General features: G+C 34.6%; 1 protein-coding gene across 3 annotated transcripts in view; it reads left to right on the top strand.

Moving 5' to 3' along the window:
* The window catches only part of LOC100366873 (serine/threonine-protein kinase 33-like), a 67,411-nt gene that overhangs the window by 22,775 nt on the left and 17,387 nt on the right, over nucleotides 1-27,249 (top strand). Inside the window, exon 1 of one of the 3 annotated variants that reach the window (XM_085506338.1) lies at nucleotides 19,469-19,597. The exons of the other annotated variants lie outside the window; for them this stretch is intronic. The gene's annotated coding sequence lies outside the window, so the exon portion shown is untranslated. Of the gene's footprint in view, nucleotides 1-19,468; nucleotides 19,598-27,249 lie in introns of those variants that run through there. 3 annotated transcript variants of the gene reach the window in all.

The following is a 27,249-nucleotide window of genomic DNA, read 5'->3' as shown; positions in this document are numbered from 1 at the left end:
TATCTTCCCTCAATGATACATGTAGGTGTGAATAGACTGATATTGATTATGTGTTGTTTTACAAATTATTAATAAATGACTTAAATTTGTGGTGGGTAAACAAAAAATGTCCACCGTATTCTAATTTCCCCAAGGTATTTTTGTCATATAACCTGACTTGCTGAATCTGTTTGTAGCTTAGTACACAAACTTTTCAGTTGCTTGGTATTTGGAATGAAATTGTCTTGATGTTTCTCAATTGTTTGGCACGACATGCATAATTAAAAAACAGTATTTATTTAAGTTTTATAAAACTTGTTTTTTTGTGTTGATATAAATTAGTTTGTTCTGTTGTTAAACCAGACAATTTTGAAACTGAAACAAAAAATGTGAAAATTGAATTTCTGACAAGCAGGTCTTATAACATTCTCACATTTTAATACATTGAGACAGCAAATTTTTAGTTGCTACCCATGCAATCATCGCTGTCACTGTAGTTTGTATACAATGTGGGTGTTGGTGTTGCTGGTTACGTGTATCCTTATTCAATTACAATAGACACATTCAGATTGCATTGACAAATTACAACATACAGTGAACATACAATAATTTCCCCTCTCCCAATAAAACAAGAATTTGTTCAAGGCCACACTAAATCACTTTAATTTTGTAAGAGACAAATTTGTACGTAGTGAAAATCAGGAAATTTTGTCTTCATGAATGCCATAAAAAACCTGTGTATAATAACAACTCAAAGAACCTCATGAAAATGGTCTTTATAGACAGGTGGTCTTATTATGGAGATGTATATTCATATCTTTGAAATATTTGTCCAGAAAATAAGGAGATGGTATTGCTGTAATAAAAACACATTTATTTTAGTTATCAAAATAAAATAAGTTTGCACTCAAGCTGGTCTTATATAGAGGTTGTTACTATATGCAGGTGATCACTATAGGCAGGTGGTCTTTATATAGAGGTGTTCACTACAGACAGGTGGTCTTTATATAGAGATGTTCACTATAGACAGGTGGTCTTTATATAGAGGCGTTCACTATAGACAGGTGGTCTTTATATTGAAGTGTTCACTATAAGCAGGTGGTCTTTATATAGAGGTGTTCACTATAGATAGGTGTTCACTATAGATAGGTGTTCACTATAGACAGGTAGTCTTTATATAGAGGTGTTCACTATAGACATGTGATCTTTATATAGAGGTGTTCACTATAGACATGTGGTCTTTATATAGAGGTGGTCACTATAGACAGGTGGTCTTTATATAGAGGTGTTCACTATAGGCAGGTGGTCTTTATATAGAGGTGTTCACTATAGACATGTGTTCACTATAGACAGGTGGTCACTATAGACATGTGGTCTTTATATAGAGGTGTTCACTATAGACATATGGTCTTTATATAGAGGTGGTCACTATAGACAGGTGGTCTTTATATATAGGTGTTCACTATAGACAGGTGGTCTTTATATAGAGGTCGTCACTATAGACAGGTGGTCTTTTATATAGAGGTGTTCACTATAGGCAGGTGTTCTTTATATAGAAGAGGTCACTATAGGCAGGTGGTCTTTATATAGAGGTGATCGCTATAGGCAGGTGGTCTTTATATAAGGGTGATCACTATAGGCAGGTGGTCTTTATATAAGGGTGATCACTATAGGCAGGTGGTCTTTAAGGGTGATCACTATAGGCAGGTGGTCTTTATATAAGGGTGATCGCTATAGGCAGGTGGTCTTTATATAAGAGTGATCGCTATAGGCAGGTGGTCTTTATATAAGGGTGATCGCTATAGGCAGGTGGTCTTTATATAAGGGTGATCGCTATAGGCAGGTGGTCTTTATATAGAGGTGGTCACTATATGCAGGTGGTCTTTATATAGAGGTGATCACTATAGGCTGGTTTGATTGTTATATTTTGTACAGTTATAAATATGTGTTGAAATATTCTTGTATGTTTTTGTGTAACTACCAATACAGATTATTGTCAGCTGTGTGCCACAGATGGTAAGAAGTAGCACTTTACTGTACATAGTATTTTGACAGTGAAGAGACACGCGTACACAATTAATATTAATATCCTATCATCACACTTGTATTTCTCAGCAAGGGGTCTATTAGGTTGTTTTCAGATAGTTATTAAATTCACCAAAAAATACTTAGTGGACAGTAACATCAGTTTTTCAGTGCTTTGGGTTATAATACAATACTCTCCAAATCAATTTGACTCTATTTGTATTTGCATAATGCATGTAAAATGCTTTGTTTGTTTACAATAACATCCATTGCATGACAACCAACGCCCTTCATCGGCCTTTCATATTTTATTTTATATTATATTACACTTTATTGCTGTACACTGATAGAAATGTTATTTCTAAAGATGCAATAAAACATTATTATTATTCCTAGTGTTAGACCTTAAATATCACAGGTGACTTCGAATACATGTAGTTATATCAGTGAATATAAAAACCAGTGCTTTCTGTGAAACACTTACAAAAAGAAATGTGTGAATGTGATGCAATACATTGCCTGTTTACTCAGTTTGTTTTCATGTTCTTTTTGGCTTTCATTAGGTGGTGTGTGTCCAGCAAGCTAGATAATTTCTTTAGTAAAAACAGTAAAAAGATAAAAGCTGCTGAGACCAATAAATATGATACACAGTATACCTTTCCACAATCAAATGTTGCATGTCCAACAATGTGCAAAGATATTCACATAGTTTATGTTCTGTATAAATTTTGCAGTATTTTTGACATATTTGCTAAATGATATAAAATAAGACCAACTCTTTCTCGCAGTATATTTAATCAAAAACCCACATGTTATGTCTTAATAGTACATTTTTTTACTAGTGACTGATAAAAACTACATGCTGCTTGTCAGAGTTTTGAGGTGAGCTGCAGCCATGCTATTGGTCAGAATAATTCAAATGACGTTCTGTAGAACGGTGAATATCAGGTAATCGTTGTGCCAAGTAACTTTTCAAAATACCTATATGTTTCAGCCTTTATATGCTATTGTCTTATCTATTTTGAATAGCTACTTAGGACAACAATTACCGAATATTACTTACATTGTACTTGTATATCATATATCATAGGTTTGTTAATGCATGTTTTAAGGGTATTTGAATACTAAGACCTGATTTGGTAAACTCAGTGCTTGCAGAATGGATCCACACAGTTGCTAGCGTATTTGACTGGGGCAGTGTATTTAATTGTACCTTGCAATGAGGGTCAACATTAGGTCATTAATAAGATTGATCAGACAATTATACCAATATATATTACTGAATATATGCTTTGAATGAGATGCTTTACTTTTAAATGGTGTTAGGGCTTATAAAGATACAAATGCTTTAGATAATAGTCACAAAACAAGGCTAGGATTGTGGATAGCAATGTATTGGCTATCATCGATACTCTAATAGTTCCAACTTATAAAACTCATTCTTAATTCTTTGGATTTCCTCATCCATGCAAATCTTGATGATTTGTGAACTTGCTAGAGGGGATTTCTTTAGACTTCAGCTCAGCAAGCAAAGTTTTCATCCCCTAGCCATATTCTTTAAGTGGTATTTTTAGATCAGGCTATTTACTAAGCTTTGCTTTTATGCACAAAGGTTGGTTACAATGTAGTGTTGTGTTGGTGTATTGTTTGTAGAGTTGTGCAGTACCGCTGGTTCCCATCAATGTCTACTGTCCACTGCTCCTGTCACAACACAGGAATGTTGTATAGGACTGTATTCCCAGATAAAGTAGCAGGGTTATGTGAATGTCACCATTTGTGAAGTGTATCTGTCCTTTCCTAACACATCTATAACATATTACCATATACAAGATACACTTTATCATTAATTTCTGCCAAACATGATAGGTGTGTCTGGCAAAATGTCTATGTACATGGATGGATATGTACAAACTTGTGATTTACCATAGTAACGACAATAACATTGATGAACTGAGACACCTATATACACCTGAACAGTCTTTTGGTACAAACAACAAATTCTTGTCAACCAGTCGCTGCACACATGTAGAAATGTTAGGCATATTTTAGCCAACATATGGTTAGTTAATGACTATTTTCTCGTATGACCACCCTATCAAAGTTGTGCCTAGAGATTTGTTTATGCAAGAATTCATATTGTACAACCTTGATTAATACCTTGATTAAGTGTGTAGCCCATACAAGTCTGATCTGTGGCAAACTAGAGCATTCTAATTCAGTGTGGAATAAGGCCAGTTTTAATCCTGCATCTCACACATTTGTTGTCAGTTTTGCATACTGGTAAAGTGTGCCATGTACAGTAGAATGTGGATTCAAATCAACCTTTAATGCTTATATTTGAAAGCCTTATTTAATGACCGTTGATCAGTTACATTGTTGGGGTATTAAATAACCTTAAAGTGCCTGTGAAATGGCTGCCATTTTCACACCTAAAATTATCCATTGATACATAAATATTATTAATTTTTATGTTTCTAAGCATAAATGCGTGAAAAAATGCGTTTTAAACTCAGTCTACGGCAACTTTATTTTTGTGAATTTTAAAACCAGGCTCCTCATTAGCTTCTCATTTGCATACAGAAACTCCCCTTGTGACGTCAGATGGGGAAGTTGCTGGGTAGCTTGCATTGCCGGTACGTGTAAATAAGGCAAATTTCTTGTGCTGTTTTCTCGTCTTTGATTAAATTGCCACTTATGTACTTGTTCGGCGAGGAAGAATGGACCATAATGAACACATAGTATCAAGTTTGTTGCATGGGGTTGAGTCAGATGCGAAATATGTCCGGTCTGGTGTAGCTAGTCACCATGGTCGTCACAGTCACCGGCGCACGTTTGTACACTGTCGCTGGACTCCGGCACTGGACAAAATCAAATTTAACGCCTGAATCGTCTTGTTATTTAGCAGGTTACTAGGCACATCACTACACTGTTTTATTTCATCGATCGTCTGAGTAAAAAAACACATTCAAAATTAAAATAAAAAGAGAACATATTTTGACATTCTAAACATTAAATTATAGTGATCAATAAAATAGAGAAATAATTAAAAAAAAACGACAAAACACAGTTACTAAATAAATGACTGCCGCGTGGAAATAAATTTGTTGTAATGGGTGAACGCGTCGGGTCATGACGGGGACAAGTGCGTGAATGGTGGCGGTCAATTGGATAACAAAAATAATTGAGAGCGACTCACAGACAAATTCAGAGTGGATTTAGCGTGATTTTCATAATTATGACTTCGTATTAAACAAGCCCGGATTCTTATTCCATAAATTATTACGCAGATCAAGCTGCAAGTAAAGGCAACAAAGGTGTGAATTCGACATTCAACACCAATCACCGAACAATTCAGACACTTTTAGCCTGCGAAAATAAAAACAATCTGAGGGCTGCGCAATTTCCTGTTTGTCCGACGCTTCATTTTCGTGTCATTATCAAAATTACTGCTACCTTTTACGTAACACGGGTGGTCTCTATAAAGCGATAATCAGGATCGCAAAAAAAAATCAAATCATTTGAAACACTTACCCAACGTCTCTCTCCCTTCTGAAATCCGCCTCAGTGATCATGGGCTGATCCGGAATCTATTTTTTCTAAAACGTTGTATTGCGCCAGGTTTAAGTTGTCGGCGTTTCTCGTTAAAACCTAGTTGTTTTGTCATGGACAAGGACAGTTTTTCGAAAAAAAGAATCTGAGGTGAAGTGGACACTACATATGACGCTGTAAGGAGGAAGTCCACCCCAACCTTTTCTCGTTATTTTCACAACGCTTAATCATCATAAATGTTTGTTGTGAAAACAACTTCTAAAAATTCGCTCTCAAAAATAAAATAAAATAGACAAAAAAAAAAAAAGAAACGCTGATCAAAAAATGTATATCGTTTAAAAGTATGTTGAATGACTGTGATATAAAAGTACGGCCCAGGGGTATGGCTTCCTCTCATATTTTTGCATTTGGTGGCGCACTTTCGGCAAGAGTCGGAAATCCGGAAACAGTCTACCGTTTCAGGATAGGTGGGCGTGGCTACAGCACGTGAAATATCTCAAACTTACTTGGATACTAGTAATCCTTTTCAGCAAAAAAAATTAATAATTGCCCATTTCAGTGGGGCACAGATCTAAAATGGGAAGCGTGTGGGTGGCATTGCACAGGCACTTTAAGGCAGTTTGAGCCAAATTTAAATTTCACTGAGCAAGATACTGAATATGTATGCAAAGAATTATGGGATATAAATTAATAAACTCTGCTTGGACTGATAAATGTGATATATAGAAGATAATATTTGGTAATTGTAGTCCTAAGTAACTATTAAAAATAGCTAGACGTTTCGAGCAATGGCTCTTTATCGATAGCATAGAAAAAAATGTTTAAACGTACAGGTTCCTATGTTCTACCTGTACGTTTAAACATTTTCTTCTATGCTATCGATAAAGAGCCATTGCTCAAAACATCTAGCTATTTTTAATAGTTACTTACGACTATGATTACCAAATATTATCTACTATATATCATATTATGGGATATAACCTTATTTGTCATTCTTGGATTGCATGCGCCGAGAATAATGTTTGAGTGTTGCATTGTGGGAAGACATAAGATGTAGTGATTAATAAAGTTAATAACTTATTGCTGTCTACTGGGGTTGATATATAAACCTGTGGGCTCCATGTGCTGCATAAAACAAAGTCATACAGTCATACATTTCAAGTCATTTGATCCGGTTAATAATACCGTTATTATATTATTACTTTGTTAACCTGCTATGCACTGACTTGATTGTGTGTACATTGTTGGAGACACAAAAACCAGCCAGCCTGTCATCACTGTTGCATATTGTTTGATTAAATTAATGATCCATGTAGTCATTGTATTTAATTGGCATGTTGTTGAAAGCAGTCAAATGCTTTAGTTTAAGTCTGAATTCAATATCTGGTGAGTAATGTATTTACTTTATTAATCTAAAACTCAGATCAAGGCAAAAAATTCAGTGTTACTTTTGTATCTACTACATGTTTAGATTTGTCGAACTGCTAGTGTAGTGGTTGTTGTTGTCGCTATGGTTACTATAACCATTTGACAGTCCAAATCATGGAGTGATTACTACATCAAACTGGACTGTGTGTAATTTTTTTATACGCTTATTGCTCATATTTACATGAGACAACTGTGATAATCACTCAATTTTGCTGCTACAATATTTGTATAAAAATTGTAACTACAATTACTTCACACTTGGACATATATTGATTGCAATCAGTAGAGTGTATACACTTAACATTTTCAGCACCAAACTTTCTCGCACAAATTTTTCTGCACTTTTTGACTCCCGTGTGCGAAGCACACAATGGGAGTCTTTGCAGTTAGTGTGTCTGTATGTGTGTGTATGTGTTTCCATCTGTTCCACTGATATCTCAAGAACCATACATTGATTTTTGATGAAACTTTGTGCATAGATGCTCTGGGCCAATGCGCAGATTTGATTAGGTTTTGATAAAAATCCATGCATATTAATTACCTAATTTGCATGATAATTAGCTGATTTTTAGCTGTGTCATGACTGTTCCACTGATATCTAAAGAACCACTCATTGGATTTTGATGAAACTTGGCACATAGATTCTCCAAACTAATGCGCAGATTTGATTAGTTTTTAGTAAAAATCTGTGCAATATTAATTACCTAATTTACATAATGATTAATCAATATTCGGCTTTACCACTGATATCTCAAGTACTAATCATCACATTTCAATAAAACTTAGTACATAGATGTCATAGGACACTGCACAAACCTGATAGTTTTTAGAGTAATATCAGTACAAATTAATTACCTAATTTGCATAATTAATTAATTTTCAGCTTTTGATATTTCAAGTAGTAATCATCACATTTAAATGAAACTTGGTACATAGATGTCATAGGACACTGCACAGACCTGATAGTTTTTGGTAAATATTTATGCTTATTAATCACCTAATTAACATAATTAATTAACACTGATATCTCAATTACTGATCATCACATTTGAATAAAATTTGGTACATAAATGCTCTAGGACAATAGACAGGCCTGGTTAATTTTGGGTTAAAATTTGTTCATATTAATTCTCTAATTCATAATTTTTTTGTTCCGTTCTGTTCATATTAGTTTTCAGTTTTTCCATCAATATCTCAGGTACAAGTAATTTTTAATTAATTTCAATACTCTCAGCACACGGGAGTTCTTTCTAAGCTTTCTTTGATTTTTTTTATATTCTTTAATTTTTCTGGAAATGAACTCTAATGTTGGAGCCAACAGACACAATTGGGTCTATTTTCAGTTCTTACTTCTTGTCCCAATCTTCTGAAGGAAAGTGCACTATAAACAGGACTATTTTGTGAATTTGTGATGAAAAGACGGAACTGATGGTTGAAAAGGTTAAAAGAACCTGTAAGCAGAACACAGCACTACAGATTACCCACAATTCACTATGATTTGTACAATTAGACATTGATTTCTCTGAAACGTTTTTATTGACATACTATTTTAGTTCGTATTCAATCTATTAAGAGCAAGTATTTGTTTTTCAAAAGTATGTTTTGTAATATTTGTTCAGAATGTTAAATTTAGTTTTCTGTCATGTGAAAGACAGTTTATAGAGGTGTTAACTATCAACATAAGTACTCACCCTCATCACCATCACATTTAATTCTTTCATCCATTCCAAGGCAGTACTAGAATTGTTTAGTATGGTTACAAACTGTTTGGTTTACTCTTGACAAAAATTGCTACTACTCTCAGCAAAACTATATATATGTTCTCAGAATGTATAAAGCATATCCACAGATAGCTGTCTACTGATGACATTTACCAATATATGGGATTATGGGTAATCACAGCCACTGATCTGGTACTCGCATTGTGAGATGCGACTGTCAAAATAATTTATTTATGAAAGCACATATATGATAAGATTGAGTGTAGACATACCAGTAACACCTGTAGCTATGCTATGACCACCTGTTGACACTGAACGACTGCTTGAATGTGGGAATTCATAAATAACCTTGTCTGACTATCAGAATCATTGATATATCTTGCATGTTGCATAGCCAGTGATCGAATTGGTAAAACTGAGAACTTTTTGATACCTTTCTAATGATGCTCACCTCTGCAGTTTATAGAGTGCAATTGATTCAGTGGAAATCCAGTAAAAACATATTTTTCTGTGTATTTTATGCTGTGGTTTGTTAAATGAAAATTCAGTTGTAGATTATACACATGAGAATAATTTTTAAATATCCTATTAAATTGAGAGCAAGGTCAGACTGAGTTATTCTATGGTGTTCTATAATATCATATTGTATGTGTTCACAATGGATAACACAGCTGAAGGAAAAACTAATTTTAATATCCTGTCAGGGCAAGGTCTTTGAGTTCAACACAATACATCTTGGATGAATTCACTGTGAGCTTGAAACATAAAGGGGTGGGCTCCGTCAAATTGGTGACCTTAATTTTACACCACTGAATTGCATCCCATATAAAACTGATCACTTCTAAAAATCATGTAAATTAAAGTGGAAGATTGTCACCTGTGCATCTGTGCATTGGGGGGGGGGCAGTTCTACGCGATAGTGACAACACACGCTCACAATGCAAAAGCTTATGTGTTGACACTTATTTGTAAACAATGACTTACTATGGTCTTCAGTCACAATATTGATGGATAACAGAAGGCCATCATTTACATTTGCTGTTCCATCTGTAACTGCATACAAATTTTGATTTGAACTATACTTGTATACAATGTGATTGTTTCCATAGAATCCAAAATTAAAATAAATTTATTTACAGTAAACAGAGAGTAATGTCTGACCTACCTACTTGCAGATTGAATATTTTGAAGTTTGTAGGCCATTGTCAAAGCCACAAATTTCCTTTTACCTGTATTTTACAATTATATATTTTTCAAAATTGTTTAAAACTTGATAATGATCAATGAAACTTAATGGCATAACATCACGTAGACAAGTCCTACAATTAGATATTTTACATTTAACTAGTCACTCAGCAATCTGTGGTGAGTGAAATATGTCTCTGTCTTTTACTACAGTTCATATAATTTTACTTTACTTGCTATAATCACATTAAATAGAGAACCTGTTGTTACCCTAACCAGTTTTTCTGATCAAAATTGCATTTAAAAAAAACACTTTCTCCAGCAAATGAGAGAATCAGTCAATGTTGGACTACTATGTTAGTTACTGGAAATCATTTTGCTTTGTCATTCTTTGTCATTAGATGATTATTTTCGTTGATTGCTTCATGGAACCTCCAACACACTGACTGCTTTATACTAATGTATTCATAATAGTTAAATGCGTGGTACTTAAGTATTTATTTATTTATTTGTTTGTTTGTTTGTTTGTTTTATTTATTTATTTATTTTCATCTATCTAGATTAGATACAGAAGGAAGTACAAGTAAATCACTACATATGAAACGACTTTCAATCAAAATGCTGTTAAAACTAATCATACACAATTTGTATTAGGTACAATGAAAGAGTACATTGACATTACTCATAGTTTTTATTAACCTCAATGGAAAGTACACAACATGGGTATTAATATCACTTTAAGCTATATCCCGGATTAGTAATTATATGTCAGGGTGACCTTGAACTGGTTTACAAATTAAATATCAGATTGCTTGGTCTGATCTCATTTTAATTGAAGATTATTGAATAACGAATAGGATGTCACAGCTTACACTGTCCAATATTGAAGCATTAATCAGAAAATACTGTGTGCTTATTTTCTACCCCTAGCAACAAGAGGTTGTTAGGCTATCACTCGGAAATTTTCAACCCTATCTGTTGTTTAATATATAAAAATATTAGATCAAACCTATAATCAAGATCACCACTTATTTCTGTGTTGCCATGGTTATATTTTGAGTGTGTAAGATATGGGTCATTCCCCTTTATAATAAACTATTGCTTACAAATTACCTGTGTACAGCAATTAGCTGCAATATGTTTTGTAACAAACTGTTGGCACTTTATAATGGTCAATGAAGAGTGTACAGACAATGATCTTTTAGGTCCTTGTTTTCACAGGTGTTTTCTAAATCTAAAGTAATGTTTTGTAACATAGCTCTGGGCAACTGGCAACTCTTTTTAAAGGAGCATTGGTCTTCTCTTATGTGTCATTCACTTTCCTCAATTTAAGTGGTTCTGTTATTGGCTGTAGAATCAATATCGATTGCCCACATATGAACAAACTGAACAATTTCTAGATTCAAATGATGGACCTATGCATAGCACTGTCTTTAGTACACATGTTTTGTACATTATGTGGTGTATTTATGGACACACACTTTACCTGTGCATATCACTGTCTTTAGTACACATGTTTTGTACATTATGTGGTGTATTTATGGACACACACTTTACCTGTGCATATCACTGTCTTTAGTACACATGTTTTGTACATTATGTGGTGTATTTATGGACACACACTTTACCTGTGCATATCACTGTCTTTAGTACACATGTTTTGTACATTATGTGGTGTATTTATGGACACACACTTTACCTGTGCATATCACTGTCTTTAGTACACATGTTTTGTACATTATGTGGTATATTTATGGACACACACTTTACCTGTGCATATCACTGTCTTTAGTACACATACCTTGTACATTATGTGGTGTATTTATGGACACACACTTTACCTGTGCATATCACTGTCTTTAGTACACATACCTTGTACATTATGTGGTGTATTTATGGACACACACTTTACCTGTGCATATCACTGTCTTTAGTACACATGCCTTGTACATTATGTGGTGTATTTATGGACACACACTTTACCTGTGCATATCACTGTCTTTACTACACATACCTTGTACATTATGTGGTGTATTTATGGACACACACTTTACCTGTGCATATCACTGTCTTTAGTACACATACCTTGTACATTATGTGGTGTATTTATGGACACACACTTTACCTGTGCATATCACTGTCTTTAGTACACATGCCTTGTACATTATGTGGTGTATTTATGGACACACACTTTACCTGTGCATATCACTGTCTTTACTACACATACCTTGTACATTATGTGGTGTATTTATGGACACACACTTTACCTGTGCATATCACTGTCTTTAGTACACATACCTTGTACATTATGTGGTGTATTTATGAACACACACTTTACCTGTGCATATCACTGTCTTTAGTACACATACCTTTACATTATGTGGTGTATTTATAGACACACACTTTACCTGTGCATATCACTGTCTTTAGTACACATACCTTGACATTATCTGGTGTATTTATGGACACACACTTTACCTGTGCATATCACTGTCTTTAGTACACATGCCTTGTACATTATGTGGTGTATTTATGAACACACACTTTACCTGTGCATATCACTGTCTTTAGTACACATACCTTGTACATTATGTGGTGTATTTATGGACACACACTTTACCTGTGCATATCACTGTCTTTAGTACACATACCTTGTACATTATGTGGTGTATTTATGGACACACACTTTACCTGTGCATATCACTGTCTTTAGTACACATACCTTGTACATTATGTGGTGTATTTATGGACACACACTTTACCTGTGCATATCACTGTCTTTAGTACACATACCTTGACATTATGTGGTGTATTTATGGACACACACTTTACCTGTGCATATCACTGTCTTTAGTACACATACCTTGTACATTATGTGGTGTATTTATGAACACACACTTTACCTGTGCATATCACTGTCTTTAGTACACATACCTTGTACATTATGTGGTGTATTTATGGACACACACTTTACCTGTGCATATCACTGTCTTTAGTACACATACCTTGACATTATGTGGTGTATTTATGGACACACACTTTACCTGTGCATATCACTGTCTTTAGTACACATACCTTGTACATTATGTGGTGTATTTATGAACACACACTTTACCTGTGCATATCACTGTCTTTAGTACACATGCCTTGTACATTATGTGGTGTATTTATGAACACACACTTTACCTGTGCATATCACTGTCTTTAGTACACATGCCTTGTACATTATGTGGTGTATTTATGGACACACACTTTACCTGTGCATATCACTGTCTTTACTACACATACCTTGTACATTATGTGGTGTATTTATGGACACACACTTTACCTGTGCATATCACTGTCTTTAGTACACATGTTTTGTACATTATGTGGTGTATTTATGGACTCACACTTTACCTGTGCATATCACTGTCTTTAGTACACATACCTTGTACATTAATTATGTGGTGTATTTATGAACACACACTTTACCTGTGCATATTACTGTCTTTAGTACACATACCTTGACATTATGTGGTGTATTTATGAACACACACTTTACCTGTGCATATTACTGTCTTTAGTACACATACCTTGACATTATGTGGTGTATTTATGGACACACACTTTACCTGTGCATATCACTGTCTTTAGTACACATACCTTGTACATTATGTGGTGTATTTATGGACACACACTTTACCTGTGCATATCACTGTCTTTAGTACACATACCTTGTACATTATGTGGTGTATTTATGAACACACACTTTACCTGTGCATATCACTGTCTTTCGTACACATGCCTTGTACATTATGTGGTGTATTTATGAACACACACTTTACCTGTGCATATCACTGTCTTTAGTACACATACCTTGACATTATGTGGTGTATTTATGGACACACACTTTACCTGTGCATATCACTGTCTTTAGTACACATACCTTGACATTATCTGGTGTATTTATGGACACACACTTTACCTGTGCATATCACTGTCTTTAGTACACATGCCTTGTACATTATGTGGTGTATTTATGAACACACACTTTACCTGTGCATATCACTGTCTTTAGTACACATACCTTGTACATTATGTGGTGTATTTATGGACACACACTTTACCTGTGCATATCACTGTCTTTAGTACACATACCTTGTACATTATGTGGTGTATTTATGAACACACACTTTACCTGTGCATATCACTGTCTTTAGTACACATACCTTGTACATTATGTGGTGTATTTATGGACACACACTTTACCTGTGCATATCACTGTCTTTAGTACACATACCTTGACATTATGTGGTGTATTTATGAACACACACTTTACCTGTGCATATCACTGTCTTTAGTACACATACCTTGTACATTATGTGGTGTATTTATGGACACACACTTTACCTGTGCATATCACTGTCTTTAGTACACATACCTTGTACATTATGTGGTGTATTTATGAACACACACTTTACCTGTGCATATCACTGTCTTTAGTACACATACCTTGTACATTATGTGGTGTATTTATGGACACACACTTTACCTGTGCATATCACTGTCTTTAGTACACATACCTTGACATTATGTGGTGTATTTATGGACACACACTTTACCTGTGCATATCACTGTCTTTAGTACACATACCTTGTACATTATGTGGTGTATTTATGAACACACACTTTACCTGTGCATATCACTGTCTTTAGTACACATACATTTGTACCTTGTACATTATGTGGTGTATTTAGAGACACACACTTTACCTGTGCATATCACTGTCTTTAGTACACATACCTTGACATTATGTGGTGTATTTATGGACATACACTTTACCTGTGCATATCACTGTCTTTAGTACACATGCCTTGTACATTATGTGGTGTATTTATGAACACACACTTTACCTGTGCATATCACTGTCTTTAGTACACATACCTTGACATTATGTGGTGTATTTATAGACACACACTTTACCTGTGCATATCACTGTCTTTAGTACACATACCTTGTACATTATGTGGTGTATTTATGAACACACACTTTACCTGTGCATATCACTGTCTTTAGTACACATACCTTGTACATTATGTGGTGTATTTATGAACACACACTTTACCTGTGCATATCACTGTCTTTAGTACACATGCCTTGTACATTATGTGGTGTATTTATGAACACACACTTTACCTGTGCATATCACTGTCTTTAGTACACATACCTTGTACATTATGTGGTGTATTTATGAACACACACTTTACCTGTGCATATCACTGTCTTTAGTACACATACCTTGTACATTATGTGGTGTATTGATAGACACACACTTTACCTGTGCATATCACTGTCTTTAGTACACATACCTTGTACATTATGTGGTGTATTTATGAACACACACTTTACCTGTGCATATCACTGTCTTTAGTACACATACCTTGTACATTATGTGGTGTATTTATGGACACACACTTTACCTGTGCATATCACTGTCTTTAGTACACATACCTTGTACATTATGTGGTGTATTTATGGACACACACTTTACCTGTGCATACCACTGTCTTTAGTACACATACCTTGTACATTATGTGGTGTGTTTATGGACACACACTTTACCTGTGCATATCACTGTCTTTAGTACACATACCTTTACATTATGTGGTGTATTTATAGACACACACTTTACCTGTGCATATCACTGTCTTTAGTACACATACCTTGTACATTATGTGGTGTATTTATGGACACACACGTTACCTGTGCATATCACTGTCTTTAGTACACATACCTTGACATTATGTGGTGTATTTATGGACACACACTTTACCTGTGCATATCACTGTCTTTAGTACACATACCTTGTACATTAATTATGTGGTGTATTTATGGACTCACACTTTACCTGTGCATATCACTGTCTTTAGTACACATACCTTGTACATTAATTATGTGGTGTATTTATGAACACACACTTTACCTGTGCATATTACTGTCTTTAGTACACATACCTTGACATTATGTGGTGTATTTATGAACACACACTTTACCTGTGCATATCACTGTCTTTAGTACACATACCTTGACATTATGTGGTGTATTTATGGACACACACTTTACCTGTGCTGATCACTGTCTTTAGTACACATACCTTGTACATTATGTGGTGTATTTATGGACACACACTTTACCTGTGCATATCACTGTCTTTAGTACACATACCTTGTACATTATGTGGTGTATTTATGGACACACACTTTACCTGTGCATATCACTGTCTTTAGTACACATACCTTGTACATTATGTGGTGTATTTATGGACACACACTTTACCTGTGCATATCACTGTCTTTAGTACACATACCTTGTACATTATGTGGTGTATTTATGGACACACACTTTACCTGTGCATATCACTGTCTTTAGTACACATACCTTGTACATTATGTGGTGTGTTTATGGACACACACTTTACCTGTGTATATCACTGTCTTTAGTACACATACCTTGACATTATGTGATGTATTTATAGACACACAATTTACCTGTGCATATCACTGTCTTTAGTACACATACCTAGTACATTATGTGGTGTATTTATGGACACACACGTTACCTGTGCATATCACTGTCTTTAGTACACATACCTTGACATTATGTGGTGTATTTATGGACACACACTTTACCTGTGCATATCACTGTCTTTAGTACACATACCTTGTACATTAATTATGTGGTGTATTTATGGACTCACACTTTACCTGTGCATATCACTGTCTTTAGTACACATACCTTGTACATTAATTATGTGGTGTATTTATGAACACACACTTTACCTGTGCATATTACTGTCTTTAGTACACATACCTTGACATTATGTGGTGTATTTATGAACACACACTTTACCTGTGCATATCACTGTCTTTAGTACACATACCTTGACATTATGTGGTGTATTTATGGACACACACTTTACCTGTGCTAATCACTGTCTTTAGTACACATACTTTGTACATTATGTGGTGTATTTATGGACACACACTTTACCTGTGCATATCACTGTCTTTAGTACACATACCTTGTACATTATGTGGTGTATTTATGGACACACACTTTACCTGTGCATATCACTGTCTTTAGTACACATACCTTGTACATTATGTGGTGTATTTATGAACACACACTTTACCTGTGCATATCACTGTCTTTCGTACACATGCCTTGTACATTATGTGGTGTATTTATGGACACACACTTTACCTGTGCATATCACTGTCTTTAGTACACATACCTTGTACATTATGTGGTGTATTTATGGACACACACTTTACCTGTGCATATCACTGTCTTTAGTGCACATGCCTTGTACATTATGTGGTGTATTTATGAACACACACTTTACCTGTGCATATCACTGTCTTTAGTACACATACCTTGACATTATGTGGTGTATTTATGGACACACACTTTACCTGTGCATATCACTGTCTTTAGTACATATACCTTGTACATTATGTGGTGTATTTATGGACACACACTTTACCTGTGCATATCAGTCTTTAGTACACATGCCTTGTACATTATGTGGTGTATTTATGAACACACACTTTACCTGTGCATATCACTGTCTTTAGTACACATACCTTGACATTATGTGGTGTATTTATGAACACACACTTTACCTGTGCATATCACTGTCTTTAGTACACATACCTTGTACATTATGTGGTGTATTTATGAACACACACTTTACCTGTGCATATCACTGTCTTTAGTACACATACCTTGTACATTATGTGGTGTATTTATGGACACACACTTTACCTGTGCATATCACTGTCTTTAGTACACATACCTTGTACATTATGTGGTGTATTTATGGACACACACTTTACCTGTGCATATCACTGTCTTTAGTACACATACCTTGTACATTATGTGGTGTATTTATGGACACACACTTTACCTGTGCATATCACTGTCTTTAGTGCACATGCCTTGTACATTATGTGGTGTATTTATGAACACACACTTTACCTGTGCATATCACTGTCTTTAGTACACATACCTTGACATTATGTGGTGTATTTATGGACACACACTTTACCTGTGCATATCACTGTCTTTAGTACATATACCTTGTACATTATGTGGTGTATTTATGGACACACACTTTACCTGTGCATATCACTGTCTTTAGTACACATGCCTTGTACATTATGTGGTGTATTTATGAACACACACTTTACCTGTGCATATCACTGTCTTTAGTACACATACCTTGACATTATGTGGTGTATTTATGAACACACACTTTACCTGTGCATATCACTGTCTTTAGTACACATACCTTGTACATTATGTGGTGTATTTATGAACACACACTTTACCTGTGCATATCACTGTCTTTAGTACACATACCTTGTACATTATGTGGTGTATTTATGGACACACACTTTACCTGTGCATATCACTGTCTTTAGTACACATACCTTGTACATTATGTGGTGTATTTATGGACACACACTTTACCTGTGCATATCACTGTCTTTAGTACACATACCTTGACATTATGTGGTGTATTTATGGACACACATTTTACCTGTGCATATCACTGTCTTTAGTACACATACCTTGGATATTATGTGGTGTATTTATGAACACACACTTTACCTGTGCATATCACTGTCTTTAGTACACATACCTTGTACATTATGTGGTGTATTTATGGACACACACTTTACCTGTGCATATCACTGTCTTTAGTACACATGTTTTGTACATTATGTGGTGTATTTATGAACACACACTTTACCTGTGCATATCACTGTCTTTAGTACACATACCTTGTACATTATGTGGTGTATTTATGAACACACACTTTACCTGTGCATATCGCTGTCTTTAGTACACATACCTTGTACATTATGTGGTGTATTTATGGACACACACTTTACCTGTGCATATCACTGTCTTTAGTACACATACCTTGTACATTATGTGGTGTATTTATGGTCACACACTTTACCTGTGCATTTCACTGTCTTTAGTACACATACCTTGTACATTATGTGGTGTATTTATGAACACACACTTTACCTGTGCATATCACTGTCTTTAGTACACATGCCTTGTACATTATGTGGTGTATTTATGGACACACACTTTACCTGTGCATATCATTTGTGTTTATATATAAGCAGGCTTGTATGTAAAAAGGTCATGTATTCAACAGATGTCATGTCATGATAATAAATATGGCTGCTGTCTTTTTTAAAGTAACTTCTTGTATTGGTTTGTGTGTTGTATATCAAGATTCGTAGTCTACACGTTAACTTTCTAAGTTAGTATAATTGCCGCCTTTTGCAATGACCCTGACTGATTACTATACATGTTGCAAGTAATATGAACTTAGTACGGGACCAACCTCATTCCCTAACAATTCACCATTGCCCTGTTACCGATTGTTCCCACGTAAGCGAATACCTCCTCAGCATTAAAGCGAAATGATCGCAATGCTATACAATATATTCACCTATTTGGAGATGAATAGGAGTGTTGTTGTACCATTACACACAGTCCAATCAGGTCGCCAGTAATTCTATGCTTACTCCAGGATGGCTAATCAGCTGCAAAAGTCTTCACTGCTGCCAATGTAACGTCATAAGTCGTTTAATTTGGGTTTTTACACCAGTTTAACTCAGGAATTCTCACTGTGCATATATGTAAGTTCACTAAACTTTTTTCTTATGTTTTCGTTGTTCAGTCAGCCATGCCTAACTGTTCTCTTGAGTCTTTTTAGTTGTTTCCCACACCAATCATGGTTGTCACTTTCAAAGTATTTTTCCCCCCAAGAGAGCATCACAGGTAATTTATGTTTGTGCCTTTGTATCATCTGCTACATGCACTCAAAACAAAGAACAGTTTTGTCATCTATTTTGTTTTTTATTGAAAACAGCATGGCATTGAGTGATTTTGTGATGTGTTTTCATTAAATCAATAGAAGAAACATGCTCTATGGGATAAGGAATACAGTTGTTGCTATCTCAAATATTGAAATACATTCAATTCAAGATATCAAAATTTACTTCGTCCTTGACTTAATTTCTGGCAGCCTAGGATTGCCTGAGGGGAATAAAATAAATTCTGAGTTTCTGGTAACCACTACCTCCCCATTTGGGGGGGGGGGGGTGATGAGTATATTTCATGCAAATGAGTTTAATTTCTTTTTATTTCTATGTCAATTATCTGTGATAATTCCACCAATGTTGTATTTTTTTATTTCATCATCATGTACATTGTACTTCCTTTTATACTTATTAAGGAAATATATTCAGAAAGATAAATTAGAATGTTATTTCTTTCAAATTTGTAGTTATTCCCTGATTATGTTCTCACAAAAACCTGTTGGGAGAAATAAAATAAAAATCTCTGCCTACCTACTCAGTATTTGAATGGACAATTAACAGAACACTGAATTTGTTTTATTTTGCCTTATTAATTCGGGAATCTCAATTGAATTTAATCAGATCAAGTATCCAATTTGCAGGTTGTATATATTTATAGAGTTGTCAAGGTCTTACCATGACATATTGTATCAATCATAGCACCTTGAACATGACATGCACCTATGAATTAACACTTGAAGTGTTTCTATTATTTACACAATTATCTATATTGGGTTAAGGTCATAGTTCTATAAACCGATTTGAGTTGACAGCCAGCTCTCTGGCTGTTTTCTGGTTTACAAGGTCAATTTGCTAGAAGTGGTTACATATTTAAATGCTTATTCATGGAGAATTTTTCTTTACTATTATTATAATAAAAATAATGTTATTGTTTCCTTGTAATATACTGTGTTAATATTTAATAATAATAATATATAGCAGTAATAATAATAAGCATCTTATTATTAAACATATTATCTTATATAATAATACCCTGTATTGCCAATTGGGTTATCAGCTTTTTAAATTGGTAGGCCTGTCAGGATGCCAATAATCCCAGTATACCTGCCATACTGTAGGATGTTGTGGGATAATACCCTGTATTGCCAATTGGGTTATCAGCTTTTTAAATTGGTAGGCCTGTCAGGATGCCAATAATCCCAGTATACCTGCCATACTGTAGGATGTTGTGGGATAATACCCTGTATTGCCAATTGGACTATCAGCTTTTTAAATTGGTAGGTCTGTCAGGATGCCACTAATCCCAGTATACCTGTCAGGATGCCACTAATCCCAGTATACCTGCCATACTGTAGGATGTTGTGGGATAATACCCTGTATTGCCAATTAGACTATCAGCTTTTTAAATTGGTCGGCCTGTCAGGATGCCACTAATCCCAGTATACCTGTCAGGATGCCAGTAATCCCAGTATAGCTGCCATACTGTAGGATGTTGTGGGATAATACCCTGTATTGCCAATTAGACTATCAGCTTTTTAAATTGGTCATCCTGTCAGGATGTCAGTAATCCCAGTATACCTGTCAGGATGCCAGTAATCCCAGTATAGCTGTCAGGATGCCAGTACCGGTAATCCCAGTATACCTGCCATACTGTAGGATGTTGTGGGATAATACCCTGTATTGCCAATTGGGTTATCAGCTTTTTAAATTGGTAGGCCTGTCAGGATGCCAGTAATCCCAGTATACCTGCCATATTGTAGGATGTTGTGGGATTAAAACAACCTTGAATTCACATTGCTACATGCAGTGGAATGTTAATAAGTAAGCCCTTGAACCAATAGAATCAAAATGAAGAAAGCCTTTTTGTTTGAGAGTATATAAGGCTGATTTAATCTAAGGAATGTAAATTTTGAAATCACACTTGTATGTACTTGAACATTTGTTGTGACAATTTCTTTATCAATGTGTACATATACACTTCATGTATATTGGATTAGCAGTGGAATCCAAGTAAACAGTCAATACAGTCCATTCTCACAGGTGGGTGTGAAATATCAACATAAAAACCTGTCTCAACCAATCATCTTTTCCAAATCTTTCTCTAAAGTAAGGTGTCCTTCATACAATAATTTGAAAGTTCCTTGTGTAAACTTAAACCAGATAATTTTCTCAGTGAATTGTTTGGTTGTTTAGTTTAGAGAGTTAATTATTATGGTTCTATGCCTGACTTAACAACTGATGACCTACTAGTACATATGTATATCTAATACTGGTAAATCTGTATTCATGTTACATTTGCCACAATGACACAGAGTGTGTATTCCACAATGAAGATTATAGTTATACCTTTATATCATGCAGTCACATAGTCCAGCACAGTCTTTTGGAACCCCCTGGCAGTTATAGTTGCAAATCCAAATATTTGTTGGCACCCCTCTGAATCCTAAAATCAATTGCAACTTTTGTCACTACAACAAAAATCTAAATAATTCATCAAATCAGATCAAAACTTTAGCCAATGTCAGTTTGGTTCATAATTAGAAAAAATAAATAAAAATAAATGCAAGTATAGCCAAATTATGGCGTACAAGAGGTTACATTTATATTATTATAATTTGGAGTAGATTTTATCAATATTAATCAACAATTAATGTTAGGTCATTAACCTACAGTATTATTCATACAGTCCTCAGTTATGAGTTTGTTGTTTGTGAACTCAAATGGTTTCAGCAATATTGGAGTTTGAATTACAGTATACAACTATTTAGTATTATAGACGGCAATTATCACATGTGATCAACATTGAGTGCAAAATATGTGAAATGTGTGATATGCACAATAAACGCCATCAGTCTGTGTATGCTTTGAGAGTTTGCTAAGAATTTTAACAAAATCGCTTTAGTGTCTTTAGGCCAGACTTTTTTTATTCCTTGTAAATTTTTTGAGGAGGGCGGAAAAAAAATAAAATTAATTTTTGTTTTCCATTAGATTTGTGTGATTCTCAAAGAATTGTAAGTGAGATCATTGATCGAAGAGAAGAAATGAAATAAAATTTTATTCCATGTATAATCTTGTTTCTCATCTGCGTGAGACTTCGGTACTTTGATCATGATACTCCAACGAAGATGCAACTTGAATTTGTTATGCGGCGGGCGGAAAAAAAATGAAGATAAATAACAAAATTTTTTTAGTAATTTTTTGCATTTTTGCAGAAATTACGCTGAAATAAAATTTTATTTTTAATTCATTTTCGGCTCCTGTTCATTCGACGGGTTTGTGAAACAAGGAATAATAAAAGTCTGGCCTTATCGCTGTCACACATCGCTGTCATAACTGATCGGAAAACAATAACTATAAAAAAAAAACTCCGGTTCTCAGCTTTGTACTTAATCAATTAAGTGTTCTGAAGCATCAAAGTTGAAGTTTATTATATTTCATAGCAAACCAAAAAAGTCGCATTTTTTAAATTAGCATGAAACAAGCGGTTTAAGAGGACAAATCCAAGATAGATAAGCATTTAAAAGTGGTTATGAGAATCTGCCAATTAATTAGGTGTTATCATTTTTAGAGGGGTGAGTTTTTATTTTATTTTTTTTTTGCATGCTTACACATCACACCTAATTAGCATACGATTCATTAGCATAGTTACATTAAATCACAATGTTTCTGTCGTCTTGACACTCAGAGTTGGTCATGTGATAACAAGGTTTTAACCTGATATAATTTATTTGTAGAGCTGGTTAATGGGCTTACCTTCAGTTCATAGATAATACTAGCCTATGATGTCACTCGTATGAACCAGCTCTACAAACAAGTGATATCACATGATAACCTCTTAGTATAAAACAGATACTGCATTCATCCTATATATATGTAAGCAGCTCTTAACGAAAATTAGACAAATTTGTCAGCAGCTTTTACGGTGAGGTATGTAAATCTGTCTTTATTTGTCATATCTTTAAGTGCATGTATATACAGCAAATATTTGCTCCATTACTATCATATCTCCCTAGAATTTCATAAAAAACATACATTACATTTATTGAATACTGGATCATCATATTACGATTTGATTATAGATACATGCACTACTATACAGCATAATATGTCAGTTTATTTACATGTTCTTTTATTTGTTTAGATTCAACCATGTAACGTTATATTTAGCATGCAGTGTTTACTTATCTCTTGTACATAATTACATCTACTACATGTATATAGTTCAAACTAAGATTATCTATTATATTATACATTGTACTTTGACTCACGCCATCTACTGATTAGTAACTGTTGTCATGTGCATTTAGTGAAGTGAAAACACATGTATGACTACATGCACTTTGTCGTAATTAACTCGCATGCTTAAGGGGAGAGTAGGAAATCAAACGGGCGGTGCACCGCTGTCATTACCGCGGTGGTGGTGGGTGCTCGCCAGTCGACCGCATTTTATTATGCAAATTTATGCATAGATTCCATGACGCCGGCTGACCGCGATCGTCTGCGGTAGGCTCGCATAGCAATTCACACTTATTGTCAAGACCATTAATGAACACAAAGAACTGAGAAATTAAAAGGATCACAAAGTTCCAATGAAAAATTAAACCAATTTTGCTGAGCCAAAAGCTTGGAAACTAGTCTATAATAGTTGACATTATTTTATTTGCCTGAGCCTTGGAATAAAATCACAAAACGATCCAGAAAGACGTAGAGATCAACATAATATAAAATATGATCGCATTATTTTGTGAATATATATCATGCATGGTCTCAGAAAATGTTTAGAAAGATTAATGTTTCGCGTAGACCAAATATAATCACGCATAAGTATAAATTCAAAGTGTTTTAATACATTGGTGAGAGGTCGCATTTTACGTGAACAAGAACATGCACTAAGAAGGAAAAGCAAGCCAAAGTCGAAACGGGGTGTATCATGGACTTGGTACAACATGCTCTGCGACAATTGAGTGATCGTCGACATCATTTTGGGGCACCATTGAACTTCAAGTACTTTGCGAAACTTGCTACGCGGTGATGCCGACATCAAGTGTGTGTTGACCGAAGCTTGACCCCCAAATCACGCACTGAACTGGCGCGTTACCTTAGCAACCTTTTCTTTCTTGGTCCGCGTGTCGATCTAGTAAAATTGTTATTATATCCGGCGGTACTGTAATAACACAACTTGTATCCAACTCTGTATTGGCTTTGAATATTTCAACATCGTTTACTTAGTGTGCTGCTTTTCTAATAAAGCAAATATGTTTACAGTATTGCACAGGCTCTAAATATTTCAACTTTGCAATGAATTGCTTTTATAATAATTACGCAAACTAAGTTATTTTTATTATTGTTGGGACACTAACCCGAGCTATTGGGTCTGTGAATATTTCAATATTACCGACTTGATAATGCGTTGCATTCGTAATTATTACGCAAATATAAACATGGGCACATTTAAATCATTGAAAAAGAGTCAGGTGTCTAACAAAAGTCGAGAAAATATTTTAAATACTTGTGATTCATCGATGAATTATTTTATTCGAAAGAAAGTGAATATGTAATATTAACCATACAATAACATACAATATCATGCGTAATGTTAATTTTTTCTATAATAAACTTGCAGCGCACTTTGATCGCATTATTCACGTAAATTTCGATTGAACTCTAATAACCACGTGTTTGAATTACGTGCGGCAATGGGCAATGACCTCAATGAGTTCACGCACTGACATTTAAATTCGGGCCACCCAGTTTGACGCAAAACGATATACTGTAAAATGACTAATTTTCACGTGGTTTAAATTTCGCTGATATAACATTTCAGGTATATTCAGTGGGTTTTAAATTCACGGTTTTGTTATTTAGATAATGTATTCTATGCTAAATTTTACATATTCACTGGTTTTTAATTTAGCGCATTTTTCATTCAGCGAAATAAGCCAAATTAAAACCCAGTGAACAATTGATCCTTTTACAGTAGTTACTTAACATTTGTTCAAAAAATCTGTAAACTCTCACAAATACCATGAACGAGAAGAGTTAATTGAAAGGCAACGTCGTTTTTGACAAAAAAAAACACGTCAATACAAGAGTATGTGTGCAACGTTAGATTTATAGAACGTAACGTACATGACCGCTTAACTCTGTTTTTTTAGTCCCCGTTCGGACGCAGTCCGAAAACAAATGCGATACAAATGTCAATCATTTTAATGTTAAAAAATCATATTCCTGACATGGTTATATTCCAGCTGTATTACTATAAACAAAACTATATATCTTAAATTTGATAACTAACTGGGACTGTGCCATGCATGGCTTGTTTTTTTAATAATCATGTCGCGCGTGAAACACAGGAGACATTTTAGTTCGTCCATTTCTTGTTTACCGTCCATTTCTTTTTGTCTGGAATGCGATACAGGCAAAGAATAAACATTAATGATACCCACCATTGTCAAATCAACAAGAGGCTGGAATCAGGAAGGCTCGGCTATTTAAAACTTTGTAAATAACATTCTTTTCAAGTGGTAGACTTTATTCAAGTGTAATAAACGTAAGTGAAATGTATGGACGAGTCATAATACTCGTACCTTCGAAAGTTACGACTTTTACTCTTGGAATTGGTCATAAATATATGCATAAAATACAACATATACCATTGTTTCACGCAACAACAATTTGTATACAGCATTGGACTTTTATATTAATTAAATACGTGGGCCGATAATATTACCATATGCTCAGTATTTCCATGCCAGCGATGCTCGTAACCTGCTCGATTTAAAAACAGCTATTTGAAACAAAAACTCGTGGAATCACAAAGGAAACTGTTAAGTACGTATTTCACACCTTTCCTAGGACCGTGGTTGCAACGGGTACTTAGTGGCCACCGCGGTAGAGACCCCTAATTATAAGCAGTCCGCGGCTCTCCCCGGTGTACCGCGGAGAGCCGCGGTGATTATTGCGGTGAACCGTCCGTTTGATTTCCTACTCTCCCCTAATAAGAATGTATATTAAGCTCTTAATTTTTTCTTGAATTTCTTGAAGTGAAAATTAAGAAATTTTGTAACATTTTCTTTGGGGTATATATTAATAGTACTAATGAGTGTCAGTGATTTAATGTGCACAATTTTGTCTTCACAAATTCTATGAAATCCTAAAATCACAGTGAAAGTTAATTATGTATCATGTATACTTCATCCATGTTTGGGTGACATGTTAATCTTAGCAGTTACATCCTGCTCACTAACATGTTATTTCACATGCTTAATATGGTACATGCTAATAAACATTTTAGATACAAAAAATTAATATGCTGGTTGTCAAGTTACTTATATGCATAGAGGAAATACCACATCGTACGTGATTTTTATATTGCTTACATAAATTACTGAAGTGTGTATAGCTATATTAAGTTATACTTTAATAATGAAGCATACAATAAATGCAGTTTTTGGTTTATGTACTTTTAA

Source organism: Saccoglossus kowalevskii, chromosome 12 (genome assembly GCF_978046115.1).
Source record: "Saccoglossus kowalevskii chromosome 12, keSacKowa6.1, whole genome shotgun sequence".
In the NCBI taxonomy this organism is placed as follows: Eukaryota; Metazoa; Hemichordata; class Enteropneusta; family Harrimaniidae; genus Saccoglossus; species Saccoglossus kowalevskii.
This window is presented reverse-complemented; position numbering and strand designations above follow the sequence as displayed.